General features: G+C 39.9%; 1 protein-coding gene across 3 annotated transcripts in view; it reads right to left on the bottom strand.

Annotated features, from left to right (window-relative positions):
- Positions 1-14,897, bottom strand: part of AZIN1 (antizyme inhibitor 1) — a 34,584-nt gene extending 19,687 nt beyond the window's left edge. Inside the window, exons 1-3 of one of the 3 annotated variants that reach the window (XM_019629556.1) lie at positions 14,521-14,897; positions 8,803-8,940; positions 962-1,107 (exon numbers count right to left, since the gene is read on the bottom strand). The gene's annotated coding sequence lies outside the window, so the exon portion shown is untranslated. The remainder of the gene's footprint in view (positions 1-961; positions 1,108-8,802; positions 8,941-14,520) is intronic. The other 2 variants (XM_019629555.1, XM_019629557.1) reach the window with 2 other exon arrangements.
- Between the last annotated feature and the right edge of the window lie 450 nt (positions 14,898-15,347).

Here is a 15,347-nt window from a genome sequence, read left to right as displayed (position 1 = left end):
CAACTTGTCTGTTCCCCTTCCCCGAATTCCCCAGCGCTGTTCCCATCCCCCCAATTCCCCAATAAAAATCTAAAAAAAAAAAAGAAATACTTTGCTAAAATATTTTCAAGAGGCATTTAAAGTTATGTGGCAATGATATGTTAAAACCTGTGACACAATTTCTAGGAAGCCAGAATGAAAAGTGTGCACATGTTGGGGGTGAGCAGTTTAAACTGTATGCCAGATCTGCCAAGTTATTCCATCTCAATTTTAAACACCACAGGGAATTTCCAGGAACCTCTCCATCAAGAACGTAGACTCACACCCACGTAGTGATGCTAAACTGCCCCATGCTCCAATCCTGGGTAAAATTACCAACAGACACTGCACCACTTTTTATGGCTAAGTCAGAAACGGGACTGATCTACTGGCTCCAATGCATTATGGACCACTACATACCATAGTCTGGTGCTGATGGACATTGAATTATTTAAATTGCAGAAAATCTAGCTTATGTAAATCTTACATTCTCTCCAAAATGCTTTAGAACTTAAAAAGCAAATTTTTAATAATAGTTCTGAAGTTTATTTTTGTCAATAGATACTAGGAAGCACTCTCTATTCACATGAGCCTTTAAGCTATTTTCACATCCAAACACCTGATCAAGATATATATGGTGAAAGAAAGCTCAACTTATTTTACACTAGTACAATTGCTGTAATCATATTACTACTTTTATAAGTAATTTCCTTTTAGACACTGCAGCTGGGAAAAAATTTTAACATTCCTTATTTACACCTTCATACTGGTATTTTTGATAATACATTTTTTATGAAGAGCTGCCAAAGAAATAAAAGGCTCCAAAGAACCGCACACTGGTTTCCCTGGAGCCTTTCATGAGGCTGTTGAGTCCTCATGTTCATCGAGAAGAGAGCTCCAAAAGTAATGGCCGCAGCAGCTGGGCACTTGCCTTGTTACACACCTGCTACAAAGGCTTCTATAGTTGATTGTACTTCAGGAGAAACTGATACATCTCTCAAATAATCACAAGATAATTCTGGCAGCAACAGCCCACTTGACACCAGGCTGGATGAATATGAGTCTTGAATTTCTGTAGTGAAGACCTCCCTGGAAGTAGAACAGGGAGAGCTGAAAGGTTGAGAGTACTGTTTCAGAGACATCTAAGCAGGAAACCCAACCTTAATACACCAACCACTTTTCTAAAAGGACTTTTACTTATTAAAAAGGAGAACTTGAGATATCTGGAAATTTATCCTACTACTATTGCTCTGAAGAAGCCTAAGGGTATTTCTACCTTTTTGTTTTACACCACCATTTGATGACTTAGCACTCATCTCAGTTTTAAAAATATAGACACAATGCTATCAAAGTCACCTCTGCATTCTACCTCCAACAGAAAAATATTACTTACCACACAGAACCCCTTTAGAAATAACTGGGCAAAAATGTATTTATTAAAAGAGGCTTCTAAAAGATGACTTTGGCACTACTGATGTTGAGGCCAGGTTTAAACCACTACAAAAATTTGTTCTAGGAGGCTACACACTGGAACTGGTAGGTAAGAAGTCCCAATCTTTTGCCATATTGAACCCAAAATAAGTGATGGATAACAATAGCCTACACTGAGGATAATCAGGATGGGGTTTACTTCAATTGACAGTAAGAGAAAAGTCAGTAATGGCAATAAACACCTCTAAACTTATTTTTCAGGTGATGAAGTTTGAAAAAAACTGAGAAACCCTAGAGGAAGAACGTTAAAAGTGACTGCTGAAGAATTATTTTGAAAGACAGGTGAGAACAAGAATGAATAGGATGTATATAAAAGGGGAAAGAAGAGCCCAACAGGCTAAGTTTGAAGTGCCTGTATAAATTTGCCCAATGAAACACCTCACAATAAATTCTAAAATACACCTTAATGAGAAAATTAACTATGGGATTTTCATTGCAGTATACTTCTGGCATGTGTAATTGACCAGATTGGGCTCCCTTTAAAAATGTGTCTTAACACTATTTGATGTGAGGACTAAATTTTTTTTCTGGAGGAGAAAAATCCCTTCTGGTAATTAAGATGTGACATTAAAGATGACTATGTATTATAATACAACATGAACAGAAAATACATAACCATATTAATTTCTAATTTGCTTGATGCAGCAAAAGGAATAACCCTTTAAACAAATGCACTTATTATTTTGACTACCTTAGAGCAGGTGTCGCCTCTCCAAGAGGAAAACTTATTTTTATACATTACACATGTGCAATACAAGTATTGCAGCAAATAGCAAGTTAAGAAACAGACCGAATACCTTAGAAGACCCTGTACATTTTTCCAGGTGGCAGTGGTTGCATCTACCCGAGAATAAGCATGTTCAGACTTTTCTATCATTCCCTTTTTAATAGTTATATTCTTCTGTGTCCCTAAAACATTGGCTTTACTGGTTTTAAACTATAAATAGAATCACAACTGTTTTCTACCATAACTGACTTCTTTTGCTCAACATTAATTTCAATTCATCCACGCAGATACATGTGACTAGAGTCCACTAATTTTCATTGCTGTTTAGTATTCTACTATATAGACACATCACATTTATTTTATTTATCTGAACTGGACCTTGGAGTTACTTCCCATTTTTTTCCTGTATTATTTATGATATAATTTCTTGCAATTATTTATGTAAACAAGGGCTACTTTACATTTTGGTACAAGAATCTATCTTGCTGACTGACAGTTTAAGTAGCATCGGTCCAGGCACCACAGTCTAGGGCCACATACCTGAGAGTAGAATTGCTAGGTTGTTAGTGAAAAATTGTTGTCTTTTGCTTATTTATTTTTTTTGCCTTTTTTTATTCACCTATAAGGAGCTCTTCATGAATATAAGATAGCAAATACTGCTCATTTTGATGATTACTTATTTATTTGGAGTTTTGTTATAGTGTTCATGTTGAACATACTAGGATATCTAATCTTATTTTTGGTCATGCCAAACATGACATGTTGAACCCAGACGATGAGCTAAGAAAATACTATGCTTATTTAGAAGCTCTTTATAAACTGGGCATCATATAAGAACCAAGAAATAGTTCAAAGAAAAAATCTAAAGTCATATATTCAACACAAACGTAATATTAATCTCAGTCTTTATGAGCACATAAAGTCATAGTGGAGAGCTGTATCCTAAGAACATGCTAGGCAACTATTCAATTGGAATATAAAACTGAAAAGTCCCTACAGTTAAGGAATACTTGTTTTATTAGATAAATCTATGAAGAACAAAGAGAATGTGTAATTCTTATGATTCTTATAGATGTTTTTAAGATTATGGCCAACACTACTCACATTCACTAAAACAATTATCCTAGAGTGTGCTGTCCAACAGAACTTTGATGACTGAAATTTTCTTTATTACTGTCCAAAACAATTGCCATAAGCCACATATAGCTCCCAAGAACTCAAAATGTGGCTCATGCAACTGAGGAACTAAATTTTACATTTCAGTTTTAATTTTTAAAATGTAAATAGGCATCTGGCTAGTTGCTACTGTATGTACGGAACAGAGAAGTTCTAGAGGATCCTGTTTTTTTAAGAAATTTTTAAACCAAGGATCAGGTCCACACACATTACAGATTCCACCCTCCCCCCACCCCAATTACCTTTGCTCAAGGTAACAGACCAATTCACAAGTCTACAAAGCCAGATATTAAGGAAACAAAAAGTAACAAAATTCTATAGCAAGAAGTCCTGAAGAAATATTTGAAACATGTGCTTACATAACGAAGAAAAGGCAAAGAGTTTAGAGCAGAGCATTCCAATAGTTTGCTATATTGGCTCCTGCTCCAAGTCAGTTAAGTTAGAGGCATTTAAGGCCTCATAGTGGCTGGGTATGGCGGCCTGGGTAGGCTGAATTTCATCAGCCTAATTCTTACAAACTCAGTATGCTGCACAAATATTTTCTATTCATGCCATGTTCTTCACATTATTCACTGGATTAAAGAGAAGGATGGCTAAATCTGGATTAGAGAAAAAAAAATGCTAAACCTTTGCTCCAGTTAGCTTTTGACAAATTGCTTAAGTGTGTATGTATGAACCTGGAACGGAAACAAAAATGTTTCCTAGGCTTTACCAGTATATGAGAGCACTTCACTTGCACCAGCCTCCTTAGTCTTGTCTTAACAATGGCCAGCCTAGAATGGCAGCCTAATATTTACCTAGATATTATAGTTTACAAGGTATGGTTTATACAATACCTCATTTACTCCTAATTGGAATTAAGTGTCTCAAAAATTATTTTTTTGGCGGGGAGGGAAGCACAAACTCAAGAACTCTGAAATAAGAACAGGAAAACAGTGTAATGAACACACAGGTTGTCAGTCACTATTAATTCTCTAGACTCAATCGTTTCCTGTAATAAACGCAAGACCTATTTTATCCCCTTTAAAAACTGGTCTATACTGCTGTCCAATCTTTTTGGCCCTCCCAGATAAGAGTCTAAATTTGCCCAAAAAAAGAATACCATGTCCCCCAAATTCTGTTTTATCCATTAACATGCTATTATTCACATTGTGCTTGTACATGTGAATACATTTTTGCTACTTTTAAGCAATGAGGCACCATCAAATACTATTCTATGCATGCCAAGGGGATACCCATACTTTAAAACTGGTCCCTAATCTGTGTATTTTAGTGATAGTCTTGTTCAGCTTTTTGGTCAAAGAGCACCAACAACCATTAAGGAATGTACTGCTGAATTTGCTTGTATCACAAAATCTTAAATCACCAAAACTAAAATTTTTTTTCTCCATAAATTAAAAACCTGCCTTTCCTACTAACAATTTCCTACTAGCAAAACAGAACAGTAAATTCATAAAGAACATTGTTTCCCTAGTTAAAATAATACCATTTAGGTCAGGCAGGTCCTATTAAAGCATATGTAAATATTAACAACCAGGAGAAAGAACATGGATATTAAAAATGCTGATGCTCTTAGAAAGTGTCCTACATGAACAACATACAGTCAACGGATGACAACCAGGAAAAAATTTTCAAGCAAATTTTAAGAGTCCATTTAAACAAATCAATTAATTGAATCCCCTTCTGTATACTTACACACAACATGACATTAAAAGCTACATGCTAATGATTAATTCAATCTAACTTCATCACCAGATCTGCTAATAGAAGCAGTTGGTTTAACGAGATTGTTTTCTGGAATGGGGTCTTTAAACTTTTTCCACTAGGCTAATTTATTAATTATAATCAGAGCTGTAACTAAAACAACTTGAAAATCTAGTCAACTGACAAAACCACTCCAGCCTAAAACCCTTAGGAATTTTTTAAAAGACATGATAAAAACTTTTCCACAATTAAAGGTCCTTCATTAATGAGATATTGGCATTAAAATATTTGTCAAGGTATTTTTATAGGTCACGTATTACGTTATACACATATTCTAAAGAAAAGTTTTGAGAGAATAAATTTTATTATGTAAGAAACTTTCAAAGTTTCCAGATACTTAATGAAATAAACTATCCCAAAATTTAGATGGTTGTCTGATTTAGAAACCTAACTCTGAAGCCAAGTCCTAGAGATTAGATCATCTGCACAAAAATCCTATCGGAGTATTAAATAGTTCATATAGTCATGCGCTCTGCAATGCTATGTAAGAATTTTCCACAAAGGCCAGTGTGTTAAGTCCTTTTAATGACTTCTAGTTTTCCAAACAATATTGTTGGTTCCACAGAAAATTAACCTCAGGATTTCAATGTCCAATGTAACTGCTATTGATATCTAAGGACATTTCTGGAACGTAGAATTTTCTCTGCCATTTTTACTTGTTCTAGTCAAGAAACATTTGGAGTCAGGTATTTTTCTAAATTTAAAATTTCTCAGATTTTAGAACAGTAGTATAGAATACATATACTTCATATATACTATGTAACACCATCCAGGCTATGAGTCAACACCCTGTAATCACATTATTTCTGCAGCAAAATTTAGGAATATTAGTACTAAATGGGATAAAGATAAAACAAGCCTCAAATCAGCTCAGATTCAGGTCAAACGTTTGTTCCCAAATCAGTTTAGGTCATATCAAGGAAGCTATGAAATATTTTTTCCTTAATTTTTAGGATTTTGGAATTATGTGAATAAGGCACATGTGGACCTGTTGCTTTACGGAACAGCGTCAAGTACTAACGTTTCATTTAACATAGTATATATTGTACCTGGGCATAATAAATGAGTCAGTCACTCTGGATGCCAAAATATGCAGAATAAATAATATCTTTTGCATATTCTATCTGTGCCCATCCACCCCCTGCCAAGACTATGGACTTTCAAAGTTCTACATTATTATTAAATATTCTAAATAAAGACCACTTTTCCCTGATTTGGCAGAATCATTTATTAATCATCTCACTGATAAGAGTTTCTCAATCTAAGAGGCAACATCACTAGAAATGTTAAATATAATGCAATGTTAAGTTTCCATTAGCAGCAAGAGACATGAATGAAAAGAAGCCTATCTTTTAATACGGTCATCCTAAAAACATGAATCTTGTTTTTAAATTTCCTTTTTTTTTTTTTTAAAGATTTTATTGGGGAATTGGGGGAGGGAAAAGTGTTGGGGAATCGAGGAAGGGGAACAGACAAGTTGCTGTCCTTTTGTCCTTTAGTCTAGTTGTGGAGGATGTCGCTTCTCTAGCCCATGTTGGTATTATCATTGCGCTCTTCCCGGGTGAGGCAGTCACTCGCCGGCCATTAGATGGCGGCTCACAAAAGCTCATGCTAGCTGTAGCTGCTCACGCTGGCTGCCTGCTACTCACAGTAGCTTACGGCAGCCCTCTGCAGCCTCCGCCATCACCGGAGACTCACGCAGCCCAGCTCCAGGTCGAGCTGTTGTTCACCATCTTAGCTGTAGAGGGCGCAGTGTCACTGGCCCTTGTGGGATCTCAACCAGTGGCCCTGCTGCTCAGAGCTCACGCTCCCAAGCCAACTCTTAACCAACGAGCCACTCAGCCAGCCCTTAAATTTCCATCTTAGAATCTATTTTTGACTACAATGTCAACTAGACCCTATCCCAGGAAAGTTTTAAGTCTCCAAGCCAACTTTGGGGAAAACATCAAATATGTTGGAAGTAGATGATTAACAAAAATTAAGAGATAACTGACGGTACTGAGACGGTGGCAACAGTACTTCTCTTTAATATGCACACATGCCACTTGGTTAAAATGAAGTTTCTGATTCAGGTTTGGCTGAGGCCCAGATTCTGCATTTCTGTTCTGGGTGATGCTAATGATGCTTTTCCAAAGATCACACTACATTAACAAGGGGTGGTTAATACACTCAAAGAGAAATCACTTTATCAGCTTAGGACTAAAAGAACTGTTGTAGTTAAACTTTATTTTACAGCTGTGATTTAAAAAAATAAGCAATTTACTCAAATTCACATAACTAGGAGAAAGCCAGTACGGGAAACTCTCCAGTCAGGGTTCTAAGTCAGTAAAACGTTCAAGAAATCCCTATTCTTTATTTAAACTGTTTTTTCCCTCTCTTTAGCCTTTAAAAAAACCCGAGTCTTAAATCGTAATTTGAGGTTAACATCAAATGTGTTGAAAAGTTAACATATGCCACCTAATTTGACAAACACTTTTGATAAAATTTGTTAAACAAGATCAGACTAAAGAAACATTAAATTGATAAGCTTCCCTGAAAATTTCAACTGTTATTCTCTCCAAGTCTCAGACTAACTTAAAAACATCCAAACCTCAATACCAAAACCCAAATTTCAGTAACAAGAAATCAATAACAAAATTTAAAAACGAACCACACAAATCTAACAGCTCAAATTCAAACAATAATTTACTGTGAAATTACTTTTGCAGAGATTTAATGCAAAAGTTAAATCCATACATAGAAAATCAAGTATAGTCAAAAATGATTCTTGAAAATCTATTCACAAGGCACCATGTTGGGAGACATACATAATCTCTGAGTAAGTACTCTAAAAAGAACCAGTTCTCCCCCTACCAGCTAGGCATTATATAAAGTCATTTTATGAAAAAAGAATATAAACTCTAGAAATCACTTTGTTTGGCAAGATGCTCATAACTAGACAAACAAGAAGATTCACCTCTCATACCTGATGCTTTGGGACAGAGCTTCAGTGAGGAGAATGGAGAGTACTATCTTTTGTTCTATTTAAAAATGTCTTTGATTTGTTTTTTCTGATTAAGCCCAAATATTGGGTTGTCCGAAAAGTCATGATGCATTTTTGCAACGAAAAACATAGAAAAATACGACATGACTTTTCCGACAACTCAATACTTGAACCCACACTAAGTGAAGTGGTTGAAATGATGTGTGATACACTACTGCCCACATCTGAAATTAAAAACAAACAAAAAAAACAAGCAAACAACCTCTCTACAATTTATGTTAAAACCTAGAGGCTTCCTAAAACACAGCCTACAATCTATACTTAAGTATAATAATACTTATGTATTAAAAATAAATGTTAAGTGACCAATCCAGTCATTGGTAAACAATGCATATAACTGAATCAGTATGCCTGTAACTGTCAAGTCTCTATTTTATCGGGTTGTCGGAAAAGTCATGACACATTTCTGCAATGAAAACCAAAAAAAATACGTCATGACTTTTCCAACAACCCAATAAAACTTTTAAAGAGCTTTAAGGGTCAATGAGCTTTAAGACATGATTGCAAGTTTTGAAAAAGACTGAGCAACAAGACCTCTACTTCAATTTTATAAGGCCCCCCCCACAGATATAAAAATACTTACATGGACAAGTTAGGAGATGGAACCCCCCTATCATCAGCTAGGTTCCCAAGGTGGCTCAGCGTTGAAGTCAAACTGCTCTCTGTACAGCACTTCTCCTAGGCCCTCTGGGTAGTTGTATACTTGGTCAGAAAGTTCGCCCTGAAGAAGGAAATAAAAGTAGTAGCATACAGTTCTATGTTAAAAAAAAAAAAAAGTTAGGTAACGCTTCAAGCAGGTTAAACTGACTTAAAGATTAACTGTGAGAATGAGTTTTAATAAAATGTTTCATCAAAGTTACATTACACCAAAAGGATATTTTCAAAGGGTTTACCAAGCTGCTACAGTAAACAGTAAGCATTTCCAAGCTGTACAGTAACAAAACTTACAGCACCTGATGTCAATGTCATCTTACAAGTTGCTTTACCTACCTACTCAGTTTCCAGCCTTCATCTAATTTCATTTTTGCTTTTTATTTGTCTCCCAAAACACAAATTTCTAAGTGGCCTAAAATTTTAAAATTTCCAGTACTCTCACTGCCCACCTGATGTATATGTAAGACTTCACACATATAATGTTCTAACATCATCTATAGTCTGGAACTACCCAGAATACTTCGTTTACTCTCCAAATTCCAAGTTCTTTTTTGCTTGAAGTGTAAAATCCTACTACATACCAAAAAGATAAAAAGATTTTGACTTAGCTAATACATTATATATGTGAACTAACTTTTGAGAGCTGCCTTATACATTAGGCAAGTGACCTCTAAAGGTTTACCTCCTCTTCATACCCAACCTATCTATACTTACATTACTGCACTAGGAACAACATATGAATGTGAAAGTAATTGGCACACTACAAAATGCTAAGTTTTAGCAATGGTTATTACTTATTATGATTTGATAGGATGGACTTATCACCTAAGGAAAACTGCTATACCTATACATACTTCTACTTATAATTCAGTGGTTGCTATTTTAAAGTAATATAGCCTGACAGCATTTGCTAAAAAAAGAGGTGTTAAGAAGGAAACCAGAAAAATGATGACACTAGAAATTATAAGGGCAAGAATCTGAGAGATTTCAGAAGCATTCTAAGCATATCTAAAGCCTATCTCATCTCAACCAGGATGCCATGCTTGCAGGAGGTAAAATGTTCCTTCAATCTACTAGGGCAGGGATCAGCAAACTTTTGAGATGGAAGAGCCAATCCTGTCCCTCACTACAATTAAAAATTATTTGAGAGCCACAGAACAAATGAAATCACTGTTATGTGAATAATACCCTTTAAAAATTTTATAAATGAAACTATGATAGTTTTATTTTCGTTTTCAATTTTACTTCAGAACCACATGTACGTACCCAAAGAGCCGCAGTTTGCCGACCCATGTACTAGGGGAATTTACTCACTCGCAATGACACTTATGGATAATGAGGCAAGAACCCATACCAGATCTAACAGTGATTACAACCTTACATTAGAATCCAAATAAAGTACTCCCCAAAACAAAGGTTCTGATTCTTCCCACACCAAGATTTTAAAAATAAATTAAGACTCATGATGGAGACAGAGACAGAAGTTTCTTCTCAATTATAGTAAGGAATAGGATAATTATCCTGAGCAAGACACTTTCATCTTTTCACTGCTATATATCCACAGCTATTTTGTTGCTTAAAGCAACCCAAGAGCAGCGATGTGAAGTTTAAGGACATTAAACTTCAGACATTGAAGAATGTTTATCTCTAAAATATTTCCATCTAACTAAAAGATACTGTATTTCCCCATGTGTAAGACGCTCCCATGTATGAGACGCACCTTAATTTTGGGGCCTGAAATTTGAAAAAAGTGTATTACATAAAGTTATTGAACTCAAGTTTTATTCATCATAAAATTCATACAACTCCTCATCACTTGCGGGAAATGCAAGTAAAAAAACCCCTGCAACCACTGTATAAGACACACCCAGTTTTTAGACCCCAAATTTTCCGGAAAGGAGTGCGTCTTATACATGGGGAAATACGGTACATGTAGGAAATATAAAGGCCCTAAAATTTCAAAGGCACATTTTTATAGATTAAATGAAAAAGTAAAGAAATGGAGTTACAGAAAAAGATAAATTATTCTCATTTTGAGTGGTGTGTGTAAATCAATTGGATCTTGTACAACATTGCATTCAAGTTCCTCAACAACTGTTTGAAGAGACTGTCTCTTCGTTTTGGTTGAATAGCACAGGGAGAACTCAACTTGATGCGGTAGGCCAGTAAGATACTAAGAACCTTCTCCTATCATTTTGACAGTAACTACCCAAAAATCTAGTATCCTCAAGTTATTATTTCTCTGAATAAGTCACATTGCCTTTACCCGATGACTCTTTAAAAGGATTTTTATTAAAAATATAGCCAATACACAATATTATATTAGTTTCAAGGGTACCATAGTTATTCAACATTTATGTGTCTAAAGAAGTGATCACCATGATAAATCTGGCAACCATCTGACACTGTACCACGCTGCAACAATATTTTTGAATATATTCCCTATGCTGTATATTACATCACCGTGATTTGTTTTATATCTGGAAATTTGGACCTCTTACTCCCCCCTTCACCTTTCCCGCCCTTTTAAAATTCAATTACAGTTGACATTCAACATTGTTTTATATTAAGGTGTACAGCATAGCGATTAGTAACAATGACTTTTAAAGTTGCTCTGTAGCATTCTTTCCAAACACGGCAAACCTCAGTCTAAAAATGAGAAAAATATTACATACACCCCAATTGGGGGACATTCTACTGGACATCTGGCCAACACTTCTCTAGACTGTGAAAGATGTAAAAAACAAGGAAAGACTAAGAAACTGCCACAGATCAGAGATGTCTGGGGAAGACATGACAAGTAAATGCAACATGGTACTTTGGATTGGATACTAGAACAGAAAGAGGACATTAAAAACTGATGAAATTCAAAGATAGCCTGGAGTCTGGATAACAATATATATCTATGTCAGCTTCTTTCTTTTCTTCTTCTTCTTCTTTTTTTTTTTAAAAGATTTTATTGGGGAGATGGGGAAGGGAACAGTGTTAGGGAAGTGGGGAAGGGGAACATTGTGTTTTTCCAGGACCCATCAGCTCCAAGTCAAGTTGTTGTCCTTCAACCTTTGTGGAGGGTGCAGCCCACCATCCCAAGCAGGAGTTGAACAAGCAACCTTGTTAAGAGCACGAGTTCCAACCAACTGAGCCACCCGGCTGCCCATCAAAGTCAGTTTCTTAATGTTGACAAATGTACCACGGTAATGTAAGATGCTAGTAAGTGGGTAAACTGGGTGAAAAGTATACAGCACCTCCTGTACTATCTTTGCAACTTTTCTATAAATCTGAAATTGTTCCAAAATATATTTTAAGAAAAGCAAAGTGGGACCGGCCAAGTAACTCAGTTGGTTAAGGGCACGAGCTCTGAGCAACAGGGTCACAGGTTTGATTCCCACATGGGCCAGTGAGCTGCTCCTGAGCTGAGCCTCCGATGCAGCCGGATGGCTCAGTGTGCAACAAGGTTGCTGGTTCGACTCCCGCATGATGATGGACTACGCATCCCCACAACTAGATTGAAAGCTGCGACTGGACGTAGAGTTGAGCTTGTGCCCTCCACAACTAAGACTGAAGGACAACAACTTGGCTTTGAGTTGACAGGTCCTGGAAAAACACAATGTCCCCCTTCCCCAATTAAAAAAACAAACAAACACAAAGTATTCATATAAAGATTAAAAATATGCTAAGGTAAAGTCTTTCACACAAACCAATACATCCAGTATAATTCCATTTATACATAAGTTCTAGAACAGGCAAACTAATCTATGGTTTAAAAAAAAAAAATCAGGAGGTGACCGCTTAACTCAGTTGGTTAGAATGTCATGCTGATAACACCAAGGTTGCTGGTTCCATCTCCGCATGGGCCACTGTGAGCTGCGCCCTCCTTAAGAGTCAACTATGCCACTGCAGCATGAAAGCAATGTGTAACCAATGACCATGACTGTTCCAATAAAATTGAAAACAAAACAAAACCAGAACACAGTTGCATCTGTGGTGAGAGGGCTATGGAGTTTGAAGGGCCAAAAGAACTTTGAGGTGATGGCAATGTTCCACATCTTGATAGGTTTAAATTACATAGCTGTATTTTCGGCAAAAACCCATCAAATAGTATACTTAAGATTTATGCATTTTACTGTTATGTGAATTTTTAACCAGTTTTTTTAAAGAATAAAAACAGTATTAAACTTGTTTAATAGAAAAATTAAGACGGACCGATAAATGGATAGTGGGATGACAAATAAAGCAAAATGTGAACTGAATCTAAGTGAGGGTACAATTCTTTCCCCTTCTCTGTATGTTTGAAAATTTTTAAGTTAAACCTGGGTGGCAAGGGAAGGCACTGATTGCTTGAGTACTGCACCTACTGTATCACCTATAATCATTAGGAGCCTATCTTTCCCACAAAATGTAAACTCCTCAGGGCTTATTTGTCTTCATGATCAGCATCTGCACTCCTACATTTGTAAAAGAAATTAAAGAATCACTAGGGCTTTGCCCGACAATCAGCCGTGTCTGCCAGGCTTCCTGATCACACAGCAATTCTCTCTCCCTTAAGTGTCCTCAGGTTCCCACCCAAGCTGGAAGCTCAACGGTGGAACCACGACGGGACAAGGCACCTTAATGTATCCACGATGCCACAAAATACAGTTGAATCTGCTGAAAGTATCATGGGGCTGTAAACTGCATCCAGTTTCAGGTTTCCGAACAAGCAGTTTAGCTTATGAAACATAAGCTCAGAATATATATATTGAGTAAGGGTTAAAACACGTCACCACCATTAACTGTTGGCAGTCAAGACAGTACTTGATAAGCCACCCAAGCCTACCGTTCTCCCTCTCTGTGCCCAGGAATCGTGGCGCGGACGGAAAAACGAAGCCATAGTGACTAATTCTCAGGCTCCAGGAGGTGACTGTGGTGAGTGAAGGCAACTTGACCCAATCAGGAGCGCCGCAGGGGGCGGGGCAGCAGCCCCGAGGCTTCCAGAAAGGGCCAAAGGCCTCTCGCTCGCTACCTGACACCGGGGCTTCCCCTCCGGCTGGCCCCGAGTGGCGTCAACTTTCCTCCACCAGAGTGTGTGTGGGGGGGGCGCTTCCCACACCCTTAAAAACCCGTTCTCCTCCCGCAGCTGTCACAGGAGGCTGGCGCCGGGCCCGCCCCGCTCCATTCATAACGGCCCCGGCCGTTGCAGTCCGTCGCGCCTCCCGCCGGGCTCCCGGAGGCCAACGTGCGGCGCCGCTCAGGGCCCGAGCTGCGGGACTGAGGCCCCTCAGGGCTGCGGCCCGGCCCCCTCCCCGGAAACAGCAATGCACCACGGGAGAGGGGTGGAGGCCGCACGCCGCCGGAGGCGACGCCGGCCGCCGGCCGCGAGACCCCCACGCGCGCCCCCACACGCACACGCCCCCTCTCCCCAACCCCGGCGGCTCGGGCGCCGCAGAGCATCCGGCGGGCGCCTGAGAGCCCCGAAACGCGCCCGCCGCCGCCGCCGAAGAACCGACAGCCGCCGCACACACCGCTGTCCGCCATGTTCGAGGCGGCCGGCCGCGGGGCGCCGCGGGGACGCCGGCCAGGTGGCGGGGCCCAACCGGGAGGCACCCGCCCGACCCCCGAGGCCAGCCCCACGCCCTGGCCCGCTCGCGCCCCTCGGGTTGGTACTCACGTGAGATAACGGCCCAAAGAGTCGGGTAAAGCGTCTTCTCTTTTTCGGCGGAATTTTTAAAGAGGGATGTGGTTACCTTGAGCAGAAATACCCAAGGCGGCCTGGGCCATAAGCTGCAGGAACGACGTGGGGGGAAAAGCGCGACACCGACACCAGCTGTGCAGCAGTGGCGGCGGCGGCCGAAGGAGAGAAATAGAACAGCGCGGGTAGAAGAAAGGCGAGGACTGGGTGGAGAGAGGATTCGGCCTCGTCACACCGCAGAGCAGACGAGCGAGAGAGGAAGAAAAGAGACAGAGAAAGCGAAAAAAAGGAAACACTGCAAACGAGCGAAGAGCCAGAGAGTGTGGGAAGGCGGTGCCGGCGACGCCAGTGTTTATAGTAGGGGGGCGGGGTTTGGTGGCGTCACAGCCGGCCCGGCAGCCGCGCGAGCGGGGCGGAGCCGAACTACTTCCCGGGGAGAAGGGAGGGGACGGAAGAGAAAGGGGGATGGCGTGGAGAGAGCCAAAGGGGGCGGGGCGACCCCGCGGTGCAGGTGCCGACCGCCGGGCGGTTTCCCGTCCTTCCGGGGTCCGCAGCTTCCCGGCTGTCAGAGGGCCATCCGCGCAGACGTAGGCGGGCGGGGCTGAGGGAGGTGGCTCGGCGGGAGCGTCGCTTTGCCCCGAGCCTCCGCCCTTTGGGTACCTACACTGGCGCTCGCGGCTGGCCCAGGCGGTTTGGTAGCTGGGCCCGGCTTCCCGGCGCCCGCGGCGCGGAGCGCTGTTCTGGGCCTGGGGCAGCGCGGCGCGTGCACTGCCCGGAGGGGGTGTAAGGGAAGCCTGTGGGGGCCA

This window comes from Hipposideros armiger, unplaced genomic scaffold (genome assembly GCF_001890085.2).
Source record: "Hipposideros armiger isolate ML-2016 unplaced genomic scaffold, ASM189008v1 scaffold_860, whole genome shotgun sequence".
Taxonomy (NCBI): Eukaryota; Metazoa; Chordata; class Mammalia; order Chiroptera; family Hipposideridae; genus Hipposideros; species Hipposideros armiger.
This window is presented reverse-complemented; position numbering and strand designations above follow the sequence as displayed.